General features: G+C 43.1%; 1 non-coding gene across 1 annotated transcript; it reads left to right on the forward strand.

Annotated features, from left to right (window-relative positions):
- The first annotated feature begins 9,583 nt into the window (after positions 1-9,583).
- On the forward strand, positions 9,584-9,657 carry TRNAT-UGU. The gene has a single exon. It is a non-coding gene; the product is annotated as a tRNA-Thr (tRNA).
- The last annotated feature ends 8,775 nt before the right edge of the window (positions 9,658-18,432 follow it).

The following is an 18,432-nucleotide window of genomic DNA, read 5'->3' on the forward strand; positions in this document are numbered from 1 at the left end:
CTGTACATTTTTTTTTCAATTCAACAGCTTTATTGAGGTACAGTTTACATGAAACCTTAACATGTATTGGGTGACTAGTGACTGTAAGTCATGTGATCTTTTTCTTCCTATTTTCTGCTTGTTGTGCAGTGAGTTCACATGTCTGCAGACATGCCAGGAAGCACCCGCTTTGATTTTTCCAGGAAGTCACTTGTAAGTGATCCTTCAGGACGAAGGGCCTTGCATTTCACTCCCAGATTGGGCGTCGGGTTAGGCCGAGGATGTGCTCATGGGCCCTGTGGCTGCCTGAGCAGGAGGAAGAGGTTGGAGAGCGGTGGTTATTCCTGCAGGTCAGCTCACGATCCCACACTTTGGAGTGACAAAGGGATGCAAGTTCCCTGTGGGTCGGCTGACACCAAGGAGTGGAAGTCTGAGCCCTCAGCTAGTGTCCCGCTCAGGACAGTGGTCCTGTAGCGGGAGAGCCCTCCAGCAAAGGCTGATGACATTTACAGCTGCTGGGGGTTGAAAGAGGTGAAGGAAGTTAAGCTGAAGGTCGATTCTCTTTCTGTACATATATTTGTGGGCAAGCCCCCGCAAATGCCCTGAAAAATATCTCCCATGATCCCATGAGAAAGCTAGAATTCCAGGGTCTAATCAGAGAGCAGGTTACCAGTTGACTGTGTGTGTGTGTGTGTGTGTGTGTACATACTTTGACATCTTGTGTGTGTGTGTGTGTGTGTGTGTACATACTTTGACATCTTTCCACGAACCTGGCCTCCTAGCAAGGTTTATTGCCATGAGTAGGGCTGAGTTTGGGGGAAGCAGCAGGTCAGAAGAGGGATATGCAGTTGGAGGCTTTGCAGACTTTATGCCCCGATTCAGGGGACCTCCTCCCCATCAGCCCTGGTGGTGACAAGCCTGAAAAAGAAGGAAGGGAGGAAGAAACCCAGGGCAGGGCTTTGTGCAGGGGGGAGGAGGAGGGAGGGAGAAACTGACTGGTATTAGTGATGCAGTGCGGCCCTGGGCCTCCCTCCTGGGCTGGCCGGCTCCCAGGATTTTTCAGACACTGAGAAGGATTGAGTCGGGTTGGGAGGCGCCGGGCTCTGTGGTGTTGCTGTGTCCCTCCTGCAGGGGGTCCGCTAGGACCCTGCAGACTGGATGAGGAAACCAGCCCAGTTTGCACCCTTCCTGGGCACTCCTAAGTAGTAACTTCCAGAATGTCTTTTCTGGTTTCACACCAAGATAGAAAGATTATTGTGAAAGCTCCAAACACCATAGAATTAGGCATTATTATGATGAAATAAAACATGCATTTACTGGCTCAAAGAACATACTATGTGTTTTATATTCTGCTATACTTGTGTTACACTGAATACAACCAATTATTACTATTACTTATTATTGATACAATTATGGTTTTAATTAATTAAGCCTTGGGTTCATTAAAAAATGTAAAAAGGAAAGAGCATGAGGCTGTTATGGACTGTATGACTTTTAGGAGTGTGATTATGATGTGCTTTATCTTAGTAAACACAAGTTAATAATTTCTGACTGAAATCTCTTTTGCATCTTTAGGAGGGAAATTTTTTCCAAATTACCATTTCCCATCTGAAAGATCTGTCATAGTTAACTCGAGGAACCAAGAGTGAACTCTGGGCAGAGCACAAGGGCGTGTGGGGTGCTATCGGTCAGGAAGGAGGCCGGAGGTGAGGAGGCCGCAGAACAGAAGCCGGTTCTCGAGGATAAACCCAGGTAAGGAGCATAGCCTTCATCCGGGAGACACTGGGAAGCACTGAAGGGATTATAAATAGAAGGTGACCCGAATTACAGTTCAGCAAGATTTCTGTGCCTACAACGTGGGAAGTAAAGTGCAGACTGAGAGGCAAGGAGGCCATGAGGCCTGTGTGATCAATCCTGGAGATAGTGGTGTGGATGGGGACATGTCACTAAGGAGGAAAGCAAGGGGACATATTGAAAGGCTTGGTGTTACAAAGGTGCCAGTTTACAGTCCTACTGAATATGCCAGTGCAGGTGTTATGCAATATAACCAGTATCTGTATACACAAGAGCTAAGCGTCAGACTGGCTAAGAACATTAAAACTCATTATAAAGCTATAGTGTGTGAGACATGGTATTATGAAGACAGAGACAGACAAATAAGCCACTGCAGTGTAACAGGGATCCCAGAAGCAATCCCACCAACATACGGAAACCTGATACGACAGGACTGTTCCTGCTCAGTGGAGAAAAGAAAAAAATGACTATCCATTTGGGAGCATATGGAATTGGACCCCTGCATTCTAAATGCATTAGAGACTTAAATGTGAAACACAAAGCTGTAAAACTTTTTAAATAAGTTATTATTCAGTACATTTGAAGATGTCCACGCCCTGAAGTCTTACCACGTCCACCGTTGGTTATGTGTCGAGCCCTGGAGGAGCCGTGCATCTGAATGGTTATGACATCAGAGTGTATAAGAGCCCAAGTGGGAAACAACCCAAATGTCCATTCACAGAATACAATGTACTATGTTACTCAACAGCTAGATTACAGTAGTAAATCACATCATCACTGAGAGAATTTGGGAGATGTGATGAAATATATATATATGTCAAAACCCATCAAAATTATGTAATTAAAATGGGTGTGTTTTATTGTATGTATGGTATACCTCAATAAAGTTTACTTGAAGAGGCAAGTGACCTGGGGGCGCCTGGGTGGCTTAGTCAGTTGAGTGTCTGACTCTTGATCTCAGCTCAGGTCTTGATCTCAGGGTCTTGAGTTCAAGCACCACGTTGGGTTCTATGCTGAGCATGAAACCTACTCATGTGTGGAATTTAAGAAACAAAACAGATAAGCTTGGGGGAAGGGAAGGAAAAATAAGATACAAACAGGGAAGCAGACTGTTAACAGGGAGCCTCTTAAGTACAGAGAACAAACTGAGGGTTGCTGGGGGGTGGGGGGAGCGGGGCTAGATGGGTGATGGGCGTTGAGGAGGGCACTTGTAGGGATGAGCGCTGAGTGTTGTATGTAAGCGATGAATCACTGAGTTCTACTTCTGAAGCCAAGACCACACTGTGTGTTAACCAACTTGGATTTAAATTAAAACAAAACAAGTGACTTCTAATTACACACATCAACATGGGAGGGACTTAAAAATAACAAATAAATAAAACTGACTTACAGTAGGTTTTTCGACAGCCATGACAGAAGCCAGAAAATGTTGAAAAACGTTTTCAAAGAGCTGAAAAAAAATAACTGTCAAGCTAAGATAGATGCAAGCCACTGGTCACTGTGGTGTTCAAGAATGAGAGAGGATTACCAAAAAAAAAAAAAAAAAAAAAAGAAAGAAAAGAAAAAAGAGAATGAGAGAGGAGTACAAACATTTTCACAAATGTCAGGAGAGACACGATACCAACAAACTTTCAGTTAAAAAAAAAAAAAGCTGTTAAAGACATAAGTAAGAAAGAATAAAATTTAACCATGAAGGAAAATCTAAGCTCCACAAGGAACGATAAGCAAAGAAAAGAATAACCATCTGGGAAATCTAGATAAACATTTACTGTAAGATAATGTTAGCAAGAATGTGACCTTATTAGGGTTAAAACGCCAAGAAGGAACTTGAAATGCTAAATAACAGGTAAGTTGGGCAGAGCAGAGTGCTGAGAATTGTTTTTTAACAAATATAAGGAACAGACCCAGTTTGCTTTCACTTCTGTCCAACAAATACAATTTCCTACAGACAAGATATTTCAATGAAAGTCCTAATGGCAATTACTATTGAAATCTTTGAATTTGATAGGAGAGCTTCTTGTTCATCTGAGCAAATAAACTAGCAAGAAATTCAAATTTATGATGGAGATATGCATGTATCTAACCTAGTCTGACTGTAACCCATCTGTAAGTGTTTTCTGTACTTGTGTAGTAACTGGCACGTTAATATACCCAACCTTTCTTCACCACAGGGAAGAGCGACTTTATCTTATCAATAGCACTGAGTCAACCCTCACCCTTTCTTTCTGAGATTTCTGTGTCGTTACACATAACTCCTACTGATCTCTCTGACTTTGCCCTCACTCCTGTTCAGTCCATTCTCAACAGCCAGAGAGATATTCTCAAAGTGTAGATTAACTTATATCACTCTGCTCAACACCCTCCCGTGTTTCCCATCTCATTCCAAATAAAACACAAAGCTTACAGCAGCTTGGACTGCCTTATACAATCCACCCCTGTCTGCCCTGGTTTCCTATTCTCTCCTTATAAATTTCTCTGTTTCCCACTAGAATGTGGTAGCCATGAGTGGATTTTTTTTAACGTTTATTTAGAGAGGGAGAGAGAGCAGGGAAGTGACAGAGAGAGAGGGAGACACAGAATCTGAAGCAGGCTGTCAGCCTAGCTCAGTCGAGCTATCAGCACAGAGCACGACATGGGGCGCAAACTCAAGAGGTCATGACCTGAGCCAGAGTCAGACACTCCACCCAATGAGCCAGCCAGTCACCCCGAGAGAATGGGGTTTTTAATCTATTTTGTTTATTGCTATATCCCCATGACCTAGAAAAATACCTAGCACATGGTATTGTTCAATACATATTTGGTGAATAAATGAACACATAGATGTCAATGTAGGGACTCAGGATTGTATTAATACTTTGCATTGTAACAAATGCTAATATTCTACTTATGATAATTTGCCTTATATTTTTCATGCACAGATTGCCTTCATAAGTCAAGGGAAGATTGTATCATAAAAATGATGTTTCAAAAGAGGACGTAACAACTACCTCTGGGATAGGAAGCTAATACTTTGGAACAAATGAAGACCTTTATTTTAGTACTTTCGCCAAAATATAAATCCCAGATATATTATTGTTTGAATGTACTTTTTAAATGTTAGGATAAATTTAGATGGTAATTATGTAAATAGTGGGAGGGAAAGTCATCAAAGAATGACTCCCAGGAAAGTTACTATAAAGAAGGAAGCATTGGGTTTAGCCCGTTGAAAATTTATAGTTCTAAATATAAAAAAAATTAGTAATTGGGAAAACATTTTGAATCCATAGTACATAGATACACTTGCTCTATTATATGTTTGATGGTGATCTTTTGAATAAATAAGAAAAGCGTTGAACAGAGTAAAAGAAAAAAGAAATGGGTCAAGGACCCAGCGGCTTAAAGTAAGACATTTGCTCCTCACAGGCCTGTTGTTTGGCGCCGTTCTGCTGGGCTCAGCTGGGGCTGGCGGGGCTTTTGCTGTGCTATGTCTATGTCTCCACGTGTCTTCTCATTCCAGACCAGCAGCCACCATGTGTGCCCTTCTGCTGGTATGATGCAGATGGGCTGGAGAGCTTGGCCATGACTTTGAAAGCCCAGCTCAGAACCACACACCCTCTTCCACCCACATCCACTGGTCAAATCAAGTCCTATTGCTAAACCCAGTGTCAGTGGATTGGGAAAGTATACCTCCTTTTTAGGGAGGACACAGCAAGGGCAAAAAAACAAAAACATTAAAAAAAAAAACCCAGAATATTCAGCTAAAAGTCTTTTAAATCATAAACACATTTTTTTTTTAATGTAGCAAGATAAAGTGGCCTCAGGATTATTTCAGTAACCCAGAAATGTGGTCAGGGAGCCAGGTTTTCTGTGTTCTGTCCTTTCCTGTCTGTTGGTCTTTGTCCTGATGTTTGTTGTCAGAGGTCACAGCTGGCTTTCCCAGCTCACTCGCAGAAAAACAGCTAAGTAGAAAGAATCTTCTCTGGAAACTCTTTCACCAGTAAGAAAAAGTCTTTTCCACAACCTCCAGTGGTTTCCCCTTCAACTAAACAGCGTAATTGGGTCACGGTAGTTACGTGGGAAGAGGATTGCCATGGCTGGCTTAGAAAAATCCGGATTCATCCCCTATACCAGGGCACTGCCACGCAACGGGAATTCTGTCACCCAGATGACGGAGAATGGCAGAGAGAGGCAACCCTCCACGTCCGCCAATACTGGTCAACATGTCAAACACTTTCTGGATGCTGGCTGGACGGAGAAATTCTTAGGGCTTACAGCCTCTCAAGACAACAATTTAGAAATAAGCATGGAAACATTTAAAAACTTGGCAACATTTTACCAACAACTAGAATTTTTAGAAAATTATGTAACCTATGCCCCAAATCTAATTGTGAGATTAATATGTTAAGAGAGTTTATATTACTCTACACAAAAGGAAATCATCCAGGAGCCAACTTCACAGGAGCTGTTTAGTCAAGTAATGCTTCTTTGATACATTTAGATTCTAAGCAGTCTTTTTTTTTTTTAACGTTTATTTATTTTTGAGACAGAGAGACAAAGCATGAACGGGGGAGGGTCAGAGAGAGGGAGACACAGAATCTGAAACAGGCTCCAGGCTCTGAGCTGTCAGCACAGAGCCCGACGCGGGGCTCGAACTCACAGACTGCGAGATCATGACCTGAGCCGAAGTCGGCTGCTTAACTGACTAAGCCACCCAGGCGCCCCTAAGCAGTCTTAATAATAAAAATTTATATGTATTTTCTTCCATGGGAAACTGATCAAAATACTGTATTAACTGAAAAAAGATTATAAAACAGTTTATGTAGTACAATCCTAAATTGGACATTGTATTTCATGTGTATTAGGAAGTCTGAAGAGTTATTTCCTCAAAACTTTAACAGCAGGTATCAAGACAGGGAATAGATTTTGCAAAATCATTCAGTCATGAATGCATCTAGGAATATACATTTGTAAGCTTAAAAAAGTACTCTAATTCAACTTTGGTTAAAATGAAATTTATTTTCAAAATTATAATCACAGTAGAATTTAATTTAAAAATCTTGAAAGAAGAAGGTGATGGTTTACTCAAGTGCTTTTGAAAATACAAAAAATCATTTTGTTATAAAGAAAGGGGAGAGGATTGGAAAATATTTCCATTCCAATTGCTACAAAAATATAGAGCATTTGCCAGGTGGAATTAAGGTCATATTAAGGTTTTATGTATATATAATTTAATACATATTAAGTACATTAATACATATTTATATAATTTATATGTATAAATATAACCATCTTCTCATCAACAAATTGAATTACTGGCTAATATATTTGCTGAGATGAGCAAGAAGCTCTCCTATTAAATTCAAGGATTTTAATAGTAATTGCCTAAATTTAGGACTTGTTAATAAAATATTTTGTCATAGGAAACTGTATTTATTAAAGATATATGTTTTAAAAATTGAGTTTGTTCTTTAAAGTTATAAATTATGTTTTTTCCAACAAATGTCCATGCCAATCCTGGTTAATTAACCCACTATAAACTTACTGATCTTGTTATACTTAATTTCACAGATAAGTAAAGCCAGAAATTTTCTATGGGTTAGGAAAAGTATACTGTCCAAACCTTTTATAGAAATACAGATCTCTCCTCTTTTCAAGGAGAAGGAAGTTTTCTTCATGTTGAAGGATAATCAACTGAAAACAACAGGTGTAGAAATGAAACCTTACATTATTTCACAAGGAACATACCTGTATATAATTATACATAGTAGCGGTTTCTTTAGAAAATTTAAAAATACCTGATTTTTACAAAGATACTTCCACAATATGTTCGTACAAATTTTCCCTAATCCCCATGTGGCCTATCTTTGACCTCGGGACAGCTATTGATGTTATTTCAGTGATTTAGGATCAAGACACAGGGAAGGTCTGTGTAGGAGGAACAGACAAAAAAAGATAACCTTTTTTGACTTGATAAGTTTGAGGCATTTGTTGGGGAAATCAGAGTTCCAACAAAAGGCTAAGCTACAAATCTGGAGTTGGATGAAAGGTTTTGACCAGCATGAAACTCAGTAAGATTATCTAAAGGAGAATGAATGGAATGGTAGGAGAAATTCCTAGGACCAAGTTCTTGGAATGCTGTATGTAAGAGTCAGGTAGGAAAAGAGTGCTCAACAAGACGTGGGGAAGGAATCCTAAGGAGTAAGGAGAGAACCGGGGGATAAGATTTTAACGGGAGCCAAGGAATGAGAGAGAGGCATGCAAGTGACTGTCAACTCTACAAAATGCTTGGTGAAATGGAAGTTGCTAAGAAGAACTCTTGGTAAAACAGGAGTCTGAAGGGAGCCTTTACAGACAGTCACCTCTGCACCATGGCCAGCCTGCCGCTGGGAAGTCTTTGCCTTCCCCTGCCCTGCCCTCGTCCAGCTGTGTGCTTCGGCCAGTGCTGTCACCTGATACAGATGCCCTGACCTGGCCAGGCTGACGTGACCCGGCTCCTGGCTGCCTCTTCAAGGATTTTTGGATGTGGTGGAAAGGAAAGGATCAGGACACTTCCTGGCTGTTGGTTTAAGCCCAGTCATAAACCTCGAGACCTTCTCTCTCACATAAAGATAGTTATTGTCCAGTAAAAGAGAATAAAGCTTGAAAGACACAAAACTAAACATTTTCAACACAAATAGGGAGGAGATGAGCAAACGAAGAAAACTTTAAAAGAAAAAAGAAAACTCCTGGGTTTTGAAAGTGAGAGATAATACTGGATTTTTGTCGTTGTGGTAGATGATTATTCAGAAGTATTTGCTGCCTCTTCCTGGGGTTAAAGATGATTACTCCCAGGGGCAGGATTACTTCCTGGGGTACCATGATTACTCCCAGGGGCAAGGTTACTTCCTGGGGTCGGTTGATTACTCCCCCTCCCCCCCATCTTTAATTGCCTCATTCACTTCACCCTGGATAATGGAATGTGAGCAGAATCGACAGGTTACTTTTGAGCAGCAGCAAACAAACAGTCCTTGATTTGGCCTTTTTTACTCCTCTGTCGAGAGAACATCAGTGCGTCAGGTAGAGGTGACCCCACCGCCCTGGGCTGGGTCACGATGGACAGAGGGCATGAGCAAGAACTAGACTGCTGCTTTTGCAGTCCCTAGGATTCCTGGGCTTCTGTGTTCCACAGCACTTGGAAAATGCTGTACTAACAATGTGGTTGGATGAGCGTCAGAAAAGGAGCTTAGGTCTTGACCCTGGTGTTTGCCCGAGTGAACCTGAACAAGTCCCTTACTTCACTGGTGCTGAATATAAAATAGGGACAATAATGTGCTCAGCACCTTGGGGTTGCCATTCGAGTTCAAGGGGGAAATGCATTCATTCATTCATTCATTCATTCTCAAGTCAGCACCCAGTTTGGTTTTGGCTGCAGGAGTGGAACCCAGTGATTCATCTCTTACATACAACACCCCCGCGCTCATCCCAACAAGTGACCTCCTCGATGCCCATCCCCCATTGTCCCCACCCCCATCAACCTTCAGTTTGTTCTCTGTATGTAAGAGTCTCTTACGGTTTGCCTCCAAAAGGGGAAATAAATTTGAAAGCTTTCAGTAAATTGTAAAGTGCTATAGAAACGTGAGACATTTACAGTATCATTTTCACTTGAAGTCTGGACTCAGATACGCGGTCTGTGGCCTCATTTCAGCTCCTGGTTCAGCCACCGCAAGCCACACAAAGTGCCTGCCTATGAATGAAACCAGCACGGAAAGTCCTATTTCTCAAAACAAAACACAAGGTGGGGCGGGGGGAAGAGGTGAATCAAAAGGTACTTATCGAAGGAGGTCTTTTGTTTGGCTCCGTGGCTTAGCTGGTTAAAGCGCCTGTCTTGTAAACAGGAGATCCTGGGTTCGAATCCCAGCGGGGCCTGAGCCCGGCCTTTTAGCTGGGGAGGGGGCGCGCGGCGCTGGGGGCCACCTCCTGGGGTTGAGTCCACCCTTAAGAACAAGAAAGAGCTACCACCAGTTTTGAGGATTTTCTGGAACAAAGGTTTTTTCTGACTCGGGCAGAGATTCGATAAACCGGGAGCCGGTGATTGACGATTAAAAGCGGGGCGTCTTCGGGGCTATGCTGGCGCATCCGCTTGGACAAAAGAGCGCGCTGAGCCTCCGGCAGAGGTCGTGAGGACGCGGCTCCTCCCCCCCGCCGGGGCCGCCGCGCACACGCGGTTTGGCTGCGTTGCGCGCATGAGCCGGTTTCTCGGCCGCGTTTGTGGAATGAATACCCGAGGCTTGAATGAGTGAGGAATGGAGTCTCAGGGCGTCCTCCCCTATTTCCTACCCGGTCCGAGGAAAGTCTCTCCCTCTACCGCCCCTCCCTTCCCCCCCTTGTCTCCTGGTGTCCTTCCCCCCCCACCCCCCACCCCCCACCCCCCACCCCCCACCCCCCACCCCCGCTCTGCCCACACCCCTCCCCCAGCCCGCCTACTGTCCTCCTAGTGTCCTTCCCCCGCCCACAACTCCATCCACGCCCCTCGCCTAGCCCTCTGCCCTGGGATGGAGGCCTTTAGTCTCGGCCTGGGTCCCCCAGGGGGCCGGGAGCGGGGGTGAGGGGAGAGCAGGAGAGCGCAAGGTCAGCTGAAGGGGGGTACCCGCACCCCTCCTCCCAAAAGTCGCAAGAACAATATTGTAGTAACAACATATTTCGGGTTTTAATCTCCCAATGTAAGGGTGAATGAAAAGCAGCAAATCAGAATACTTACTCCAGTATGATTTTATTTCTGTGCGTTCAGAAACACAAAACTATTGTGTGTGGGTGCGCATGTATTTAGTCAAGCAGAAAACATGAGCGACAAGAAGGGCAACCATTACGGGGTACTGGCTACTTCAGAGTGAGATGGGGCCGCGTCCTCATTGTCCATTTCTTCCACAGACTTCCACTGCAGCGTGAGGGTCTCCGCGGCGGTATGAGCAGGGGTGCCTGGTACGGTCTTTCCCGTAGAAACCCCAAGGCTTTTTCAACAGTTACTTACTTACTTACTTAACTTACCAGAAGACCGAGTTTTGGGCCTGTAAGGAAGTATCTCCTCTCAAGTACGAGAAGATTGGACACCTGTTGACAAAAGACTCAGTGACTGCCCTTAACTTGCTCCGGTCACTGACAACTTTGGGACAGAGGAGCACAGTCGTCGACTGGGAAGGTGGGATTGTCCACTCCCAATCGGCAGGTCTCACCCATGGCCAGCCTGAAGGAAGGACACTGGGGACAACGTGAACTTCGAATGTATTGCACTCCATCTTGCCACTGCCTGTCACTGCTGATGCCAACTGACAAAAATATTTTAAACCTAAAGATGAACTCTTTTTAGAAATAAGTTTGTTGATAGTTATGGTGTGAGCCTGTATACAGACATATAACCTCAACTGGTCTGAAAACGGGGTGTGCGTGAATATAGGCACACTTCTGCTGAACCTGGAATGGACGTGGTCACTGAAAAATATACGTGTCGATGGCACATTCCCTTCTCTCTATGAACTGACGATACTCCACATGCTCTGAGTTCAATGAACTGGGCAGCCGATATAATACTTTTGGGTTAATTAAGAAAATACGGAGCATCAATTTTTCCAGCATCCCCCTGCCCCCGGCATTGATTTTGAGCACCATGCGTGAACTAGAAGAAGGAGTAATACTTGGGTGTTACCAACTGGCTGTCTGGGTAGCATCCAAGCTGGTGTGATGTCAAAGGCACCGTATCGGTCTCTGAAGCTGTGGCCTGATCTTGGAGGAAGCAGTCTGAGGAAAAGATGTCAGATAAACCACAAGTGCCTAAGAACAAAACTTGTGATAGCTTTATCTACGTCATCAATGAGAGTATCCATACTTATACATTAAAAGATAGAGGGATACTTGGGTGGCTCCATCGGTTGAGCGTCTAAACTTCAGCTCAGGTCATGAACTCATAGTTCGTTGGTTTGAGCCCCACCTCAGGCTCTGTGCTGACAGCTCAGAGCCTGGAACCTGCATTCGGACTCTGTGTCTCCCTCTCTCTCTGCCCCTCCCCCACCCATGCTCTGTCTCTCTCTCTCCTTCAAAAATAAATAAACATTAAAGTGATGTGTGATATATCTTAATTTCTATGTATTGTATTATATATGAATAAGATAATTTTAAACAGTAATAGATAGTGACATGTAGGCTTTAAATGTTACCCTTTAAAATATTATTAATCTTATCAAGCATATTTTAAGACTGAGTTTTTACTACTTTGATTTTAACACCAATTTGAATGTTATGAAGAACAAGTGATTTGCATATTGACAAGAGTACATCAGGAAAAAAATGTGCTGAAGAAGTACTCTTTTTAAAATTAAGACTATTTTTCATGGGGTCCCTGGGTGGCTCAATCCGTTGGTCGCCTGACTTTGGCTCAGGTCATGCATGATCTTGCGGTCCGTGAGTTTGGGCTCCGCGTCAGGCTCTGTGCTGACATGCTCAGAGCCTGGAGCCTGCTTCGGATTCTGTGTCTTTCTCTCTCTCTGCCCCTCCCTTGCTAGTTCTCTGTCTCCCAAAACTGAATAAAAACATTTTTTACAGGGGTACCTGGGTGGCTCAGTCGGTCAAGCGGCCGACTTCGGCTCAGGTCATGATTTCACCGTCCATGAATTCGAGCCCCGCATCGGGCTCTGTGCTGACAGCTCAGAGCCTGGGGCCTGTTTCGGATTCTGTGTCTCCCTCTCTCTGACCCTCCCCCGTTCATGCTCTGTCTCTCTCTGTCTCAAAAATAAATAAACATTTTTAAAAAACACATTTTTTACAAAATTAAAATTGAGACAATTTTTTTTTTTACAAACATTTCAAGTTCACAGGAAAATTGAAGGAAGGTACAGAGATTTCCCATAAGATGCAAAGCCTCCCCACCTGGGTGATACATTTGTTATTACTCAAAGTTCATCATTTACATTGCAATTCACTCTTGTACATTCTATGGGTTTGGACGAATATGACATGTGTCCATCATTATGGTGTCCTACAGAATAATTGCACTGTCCTAAAAATTCCTGGTCCTTCCCCTATCCATCCCTCCACTCTACCATGAAACCATGGCAGCCACTGAACTCTTTCCTGTCTCCACTGAACTCTTTCCTGCCTCCATAGTTTTTGCCTCTTACAGAGTGTCCTGTCATCAGAATCATACAGTACACAGACTTTTTTTTTTTTCTATTTATTTTTGAGAGAGAGACAGAATGCAAGTGGGTTAGGGGCAGAGAGAGAGGGAGACACCTAGCATAGGGAAACATAGGGAGAATCTGAAGCAGGCTCCTGGCTCTGAGATATCAGCACAGAGCCCACCGCAGGACTTGAACTCACGAACCGTGAGATCATGACCTGAGCCGAAGTCCGACGCTCAACCGACTGAGCCACCCAGGTGCCCCAGTACACAGACTTTTAAGATTGACTTCTTTCACTTAGTAACGGCACTTAAGGTTTTTTGATGTCTTTTCGTGGCTTGATAGATCATTCCTTTTTATCTCTGAATAATACTTCATTGTCTGGATGAACCACAGTTAATTTTTCCAATCACCTACTGAAAGACATCTTGATTGCTTCCAAGTTTGGGAAATTATGAGTCAAGTTGCTATCAACACCTGTGTGCAGCTTTTTGTGTGCACATAAGTTTTCAACTCCTTTGGGTAAATAACAATGAGTGTGATTGCTAGATCATGCGGTGAGAGTATGTTTACTCTTGTCAGAATCCAACAAACTGTCTTCTGAAGTGGCTGTGCCATCTTGCATTCCCACCAGGGATGAATGAGTGTTCTTGTGGCTCCACATCCATGCCAGCATCTGGTGTTGTCAGTGTTCTGGATTTGGATCCTGCTAATTGGTATATAGTCGTAGCTCGTCGCCGCCTTAATTTGCGTTTACACAATGATGTATTATGTGGAGCATCTTTTCTATGCTAATTTTCCATCTGAATATCTCCTTAGTGAGGTGTCTTTTCTTTCATTTATTTTTTATTAATTTTTAAAAGGTTTTAATGTTTATGTATTTTTGAGAGAGAGAGAGAGAGAGAGAGAGACAGCGTGAGCGGGGGAGGGACAGAAAGAGAGGGAGGCACAGAATCCGAAGCAGGCTCCAGGCTCTGAGTTGTCAGCACGGAGCCCCACGTGGGGCTCAAACCCATGAACCGAGACTGACTGAGCCAGCCAGGCCACCCCTCTTTGATCTATTTTTAAACAGTTTTTCTTTTGTTTTTGAGTTTTAAGGGCCCTTTGTATATTTTGAGTATCAGTTCTTTATCAGATATGTATTTTTAAAATTTTTTCCACTGTATAACTTGTCTTCTCATTCTCTCAACATTGTTTTTTGCAAAGCGAAAGATTTTAATTTTAGTAAAATCCAGCTTATCAATTATTTCTTTTGTGGATCATGCATTTGGTGTCATATCTAAAAAGTTACTGCCAGACCTAAGGTCATCCGTTATCTTCTAGGGGGGTTGTAGTTTTGCATTTTACATTTGGGTCTGTGATCCATTTGGGGTCATTTTTGTTAAGGGTGTGAAGTCTGTGTCTAGATCACATTTCATGTGGATGTCCAGTTGCTCTAACAGCATCTGTCTTTGCTCCATTGAATTGCATTTGCTCCTCTGCCACAAATCCGTTGACTTTATTTGTGCGTGTCTATTTCTAGACTCCGTTCTGTTCCATTGGTCTGTCTGTCTATCCTGATGACTGCAGCATGCCGTCTGGATGACTGTGGCTTTGCAGAAAGTTTGAGGTCAGCAGCGTCAACCCTCTCTTTGCTCTTCTCCAACACTGTGTTGGCTATTCTGGGTCTTTTGCCTCTGCATATAAACTTTAGAATCGTTTTATCAACATCCACAAAATAACTTGCTGTGATTTTGACTGAGATTGCATTGAATCTATAGATGAAGTTGGGAAGATCTGGCATCTTGACAGTATTGACTGTTCCTGTCCATGAACATGAACTATTTCCCCATTTAACCAACTTTCCTTTGATTTCATTCATTAGAGTGTTGCAATTATCCTTGTATAGGTCTTTACATATTTATATTTCTTTTTTTGGGTGCGAAAAATGTTGTGTTTTTAGTTTCAGATTCCACTTTCATTGCTGGCATATAGGAGAGCAATTTACTTTCGTAAATTAATCTTGTATCTTTGACCTTACTAGCATCACTTATTCATTCCAGAGGGTTTTCCTCTTTTTTGTGTGTGTGTGAATTCTTCTGGATTTTCTACACAGATGATCATGTCATCTGAGAACAAAGGCAGCTTTATTTCTCCTTCCCAATCTGTATACCTTTTGTTTGCTTTACTTGTCTTATTGCATTAGCAAGGACTTCTAATACAATGTTGAGAAGGAGTAGTGAGGACATCCCTGCCTTGTACCTGATCTTCATGGCGAAGCTTCCTCTTTCTTACCACAAGTGTGATGTTATCTGTAGGTTTCTTGGATATATTCCTTATAAGGGTGAGAAAGTTCCCCTCTATTCATAGTCTACGGAGAATGGGTGTTGTATTTTGTCAAAGGCTTCCCTCTTTTTCTGCCCTTTGTGGTTTTAATTGAGCATTTTATATGATTCCATTTTCCCTCCTTTCTTAGCGTATCGACTATGCTTCTTTTTGTTTACAAACTTGTTTTTAGTGGTTGCCCCAGAGTTTGCAATATATATTTACAGCTAATGTCCATTTTCAAATAATGCAATACCTGTCATGGGTAACGTGAGTACCTTATAATAACAAAATATTCCTGGTACCCTCCTCATGTCCCTGGTATCATTCCTGCCATTCACTTATCAATAAGCAAACATAAGCATATATATATACATGAGATATATAAAGGAGCATACATAACCGAATACATTGTTGCTATTGTTATTTTGAACCAAACAGTTATTTGTTAGATTAAGAATAAGAAAAACAAAAGTTTTTATTTTACCCTGATGTGTTCCTTCTTGAATGCGCTCCCTTTTCTAGTGTAGATCTGAGTTTCTGACCTATATTGTTATTCTTCTTCTCTTTAAAAAAAACTCCTTTAACAATTTTTGCAAAACAGGTCTACTGGCCACAAATTTGTTTAATTTTTGTTTATCTGAGAATGTCTTCATTTCTCCTTCACTTTTGAAGAATAAGTTTGTAGATTACAGGATTCTAGTTTGGTGAGGTTTTTTTCTCTCAGCATGTTAAGTATTTCTTGTTTGTATAGTTTCTGAGGAGAAATCGGATATAATTCTTATCTTTGTTCCTCTGTCGACAAGATGCATTTTCCTCTGACTTCTTTCAGAATTTTTTATTTTCTCTTCCTTCCTTCCTTCCTTCCTTCCTTCCTTCCTTCCTTCCTTCCTTCTTTCTGTAGTTTTAAGATGATATGTGTAGAGGGATGCCTAGTGGCTCAGTCGGTTGAGCCTTGACTTCAGCTCAGGCCATGATCTTATGGTCCCTGAGTTTGAGCCCAGTGTGAGGCTCTGTGCTAACAGCTCAGAACCTGGAGCCTGCTTCGGATTCTGTGTCCCCTCTTTCTCTTATGCCGTCTCTCTCTCTCTCTCTCTCTCTCTCTCTCAAAAATAAACATTACAATTTTGTTTTGGGGCGCCTGGGTGGCGCAGTCGGTTAAGCGTCCGACTTCAGCCAGGTCACGATCTCGCGGTCCGTGAGTTCGAGCCCCGCGTCGGGCTCTGGGCTGATGGCTCGGAGCCTGGAGCCTGTTTCCGATTCTGTGTCTCCCTCTCTCTCTCTGCCCCTCCCCCGTTCATGCTCTGTCTCTCTCTGTCCCAAAAATAAAAAAAAAAAAAAAAAAAAAAAAAAAAAAGATAAGATGTGTAGGTATAGTGTTTTTTTTCTGCCGTTGTTGTTTATTTTGGTTTGATTTTAGGTGGTGGGTTTTTCGTCTGCTTGTTTGGGGTTTTTTGGTGTTTTCTTGTTTTTTGTGGGTTTGGGGGTTTGGTTTTTTTGGTTTGTTTTGGGGGAGGGCATTTTTTATGCTTGGTGCTTTCTGGATCTGTGATTTGGTGTCTGAAATTAATTTGGGAGGAATTCTCAGTCATTGTTATATCAAAAATGTCTCCCATTACTTTCTCTCTTTCTCCTTTCCTGTATTTCCATCATGCATATGTTACACCGTTTGTAGTCGTGCCTCGGTGCTTGGAGGTTCTGGTCTGGTTTTTGTTTGTTTAGTCATTGTTCTGTTTGCTCTTTGGTATGAAGGAGAAAAAGACGTTAACATTTCTCTGTCCTCAACCTTGTCCACAATTGCCACAAGTTCTTTCTGAAAGACTTTTAGCAATTTCACTAAAATGCTCATCTACTTAACTATGTTACTTATGTTAAGAATTCTGTGCCACCAAGCCAGTTACCTCAAACTGAATTCCCTTCTGTCTTTCTGAACGACCAATTTTTATCTGAGAAAGTAATTGCTTTAATTACACAAAGTGCACAAGAATATTGGCAGCGGTAGATTGAAACTGATGTCCTCAAAGAGACTGGAGCGTAACCCGGAGCGTGGGGTCCTTTAGCCCTCTACCGTGTCGGAGACGTGCACGCAAGAAGTAGTTTTACTTCTAAAAGATGCAAGAATGTATTTTGTAAGAACGCAGAGTTGACAACCTAATCCTCACATCCCCCACTATAAATACTGGTCAGGGGCTTCAATTCTCTCAAACTGGGGCATTTAATTGAAATATGCATTTGGATTGTCCACTCAAGGGGCGCCTGGGTGGCGCAGTCGGTTAAGCGTCCGACTTCAGCCAGGTCACGATCTCGCGGTCCGTGAGTTCGAGCCCCGCATCAGGCTCTGGGCTGATGGCTCAGAGCCTGGAGCCTGTTTCCAATTCTGTGTCTCCCTCTCTCTCTGCCCCTCCCCTCTGCCCCTCCCCCATTCATGCTCTGTCTCTCTCTGTCCCCCCCAAAAAAAAAGTTGGATTGTCCACTCAATTCCTACCTATGCAAGGTCACTTCCCCATCCTTCCAAATCAACCGCCACCTAAGCAGCTTTCTCAGCTCTTACAATGGGCCAGCTTCCAGCTCAGACTGCTGCTGTGAGCCCTGTTACCTGTGCTGTGTGCTCTGAGACACCACCATGGCAGGGACTGGGCCCTCAGGGGAACAATCACTGTAGTGAAAGGATCCACCCTCGAGGGAGTGAGTAGAAATTCCAGTGCCCTCAGCGACACTGGCATTCCCACGGTGTGGAAATCAAGTCCCGGGTTTAACAGTTGCTTTGCTGGGCTGTGGAAGGTTGTCGCTCGTCTACCTTTTTGTCTAGTTTGTCCTGTTTCATCCTTGTCCCTTTTCAACTTGTCCATTGCTCCTTTATGTAATTACAGAAGGATGCAAATCACACGTGCTGCTTGCAGCAGTATTTGTAGTGAAGCTCAACATTCCTGTAGTGACCCAGCAAGCCCACTCCCAAGTATATACCTGTCCTGCCATCATTCAGCTGAAAGCAAGTGGTCTCCCCCACCCCCTGCATTTGGTTTAAATCACAAGACTGATAATGCTATACGTGCACCAGGAAGCTATGAAAATGTTTACTCACATTATGAGGCTTTCTGGGGAGAGCAGACAAGGCTCCCAGGCAGGTCCAAAAATGGCTTGAGAGAGCAGGAGGGGTGGAGCTGGGCAAAGGTTCCCGAGTGGCAGCCGGGGCTAGTGTGGTTTGACCTTCCCACTGGAGCCAAGAGAG

The sequence above is a fragment of the Prionailurus bengalensis genome, chromosome B2, assembly GCF_016509475.1.
Source record: "Prionailurus bengalensis isolate Pbe53 chromosome B2, Fcat_Pben_1.1_paternal_pri, whole genome shotgun sequence".
In the NCBI taxonomy this organism is placed as follows: domain Eukaryota; kingdom Metazoa; phylum Chordata; class Mammalia; order Carnivora; family Felidae; genus Prionailurus; species Prionailurus bengalensis.